Source organism: Lepus europaeus, unplaced genomic scaffold, assembly GCF_033115175.1.
Source record: "Lepus europaeus isolate LE1 unplaced genomic scaffold, mLepTim1.pri SCAFFOLD_3_1, whole genome shotgun sequence".
Taxonomy (NCBI): domain Eukaryota; kingdom Metazoa; phylum Chordata; class Mammalia; order Lagomorpha; family Leporidae; genus Lepus; species Lepus europaeus.
The window spans coordinates 12958657-12960345 of NW_026909276.1; the positions used below are offsets into that span (position 1 = coordinate 12958657).

General features: G+C 43.6%; 1 pseudogene; it reads left to right on the forward strand.

Moving 5' to 3' along the window:
• Positions 1-473: 473 nt before the first annotated feature.
• Positions 474-688, forward strand: LOC133755321 (phosphatidylinositol N-acetylglucosaminyltransferase subunit Y-like; annotated as a pseudogene).
• The last annotated feature ends 1001 nt before the right edge of the window (positions 689-1689 follow it).

The window sequence follows — 1689 nt, forward strand, 5'->3', positions numbered from 1 at the left end:
TATCAAGATAAGAAGAAAAAGAGCAGTACTAGATCATGATTTTTTTTTTTTTTGGACAGGCAGAGTGGACAGCAGAGGGAGACAGAGAGAAAGGTCTTCCTTTTTGCCGCTGGTTCACCTTCCAATGGCCGCCGCGGTAGGTGCACTGCGGCTGGCACACTGCGCTGTTCCGATGGCAGGAGCCAGGTGTTTATCCTGGTCTCCCATGGGGTGCAGGACCCAAGAACTTGGGCCATCCTCCACTGCACTCCCTGGCCACAGCAGAGAGCTGGCCTGGAAGAGGGGCAACCGGGACAGGATTGGTGCCCCGACCGGGACTAGAACCCGGTGTGCCGGCGCCACAAGGCGGAGGATTAGCCTACTGAGCCGCGGCGCCGGCCTAGATCATGATTTTTAAAAACCTCAGCAACTGAATGTTGTTAATACCATATCCATTTTAAAAGAAAGTGACAGGTAGTAAGTGGGAGAAGAGAATGTTTCTGTCTCTTTCTACGCTGACTTTCCTTGTTCCACTGATTTCTCCTGAAGGAGTTCTCTATTTGGCCTTTGTGGAATAAAGCTTCCCACAGGGCTGTACCAGTACCTCCAGCCTCTGTTTCTACCCTCTGCTCCTGCAATGACCTTACCAGTGTGTGTGTGCTTCCACCTTTGGATGTGGGTGGCTATTAAACTCTTCAGGAATAACTAAGGCAGCCAGAGCCAAGGTGGTATATAGATTCATCATATGTCTTGGGCAACCACCTCTGAAAGTTAAACTAGGTAGAAATGCTGGAGACTCATTGCATTTGCAGAAAAGATGCTTTGCCTTACTTCTCAAGAGGATTGGGGCTACAAGAGACGTAAGTTGCAGAAGTTTCTTTTATTGTACCCTAGTTTTGACAGCCCTTGTATTTTGAATGTTCTGACGTAACTGTCAGAAGGAACCTTTTAACAAAGTGCCTTGTTGAGGGTTAACACCCCTAATCATCAACCGATGACCATTTCTTACCTCATTCATCTAAAAATTGGCCACTTGTAAATTTGTTTAGTTTCAAGCTTGTTGGTAAAGTCACATGGTAAGGATGAATGAAATAATCCCAAAGGACCTATATTGATGTAGTTATAGAGAAATGCATTTAAACTAGTGTGGCATAAAACTGTACAATAAAATGGAAATTTCGTATATTTAAAAATTCTGGGTTTGTAAAATCACTTTCATTCCTTTGGTGTCAAATGTTTATATTATTATTAATAAAATGATACTTTCCCATAAAAAAGAGATCAGTGTAGTCTGTGCATATAAACTTTAATATATACCTGAAATAACATGGTAGATCAACTGTGACACATGTTCAATGTAGATCAAGATAACAATTTTTTAAAGATTTATTTATGTGAAAGTCAGAGTTACACAGAGAAAGAAGGAGAGGCAGAGAGAAAGAGGTCTTCCATCCTCTGGTTCACTCCCCAATTGGTCGCAATGGCCAGAGCTGTGCCCATCCGAAGCCAAGAGCCAGGAGCTTCTTCCAGGTCACCCATGTGGGTGCAGGGGCCCAAGGACTTGGGCCATCTTCTACTGCTTTCCCAAGCCACAGTAGAGAGCTGGATAAGAAGTGGAGCAGCAGGGGCTTGAATGAGTTTTTCATTGTTACACGTCACTGAAAAGCTGAGAATTGTTAGATATTCTACATCAATGTAATCTCACAAATG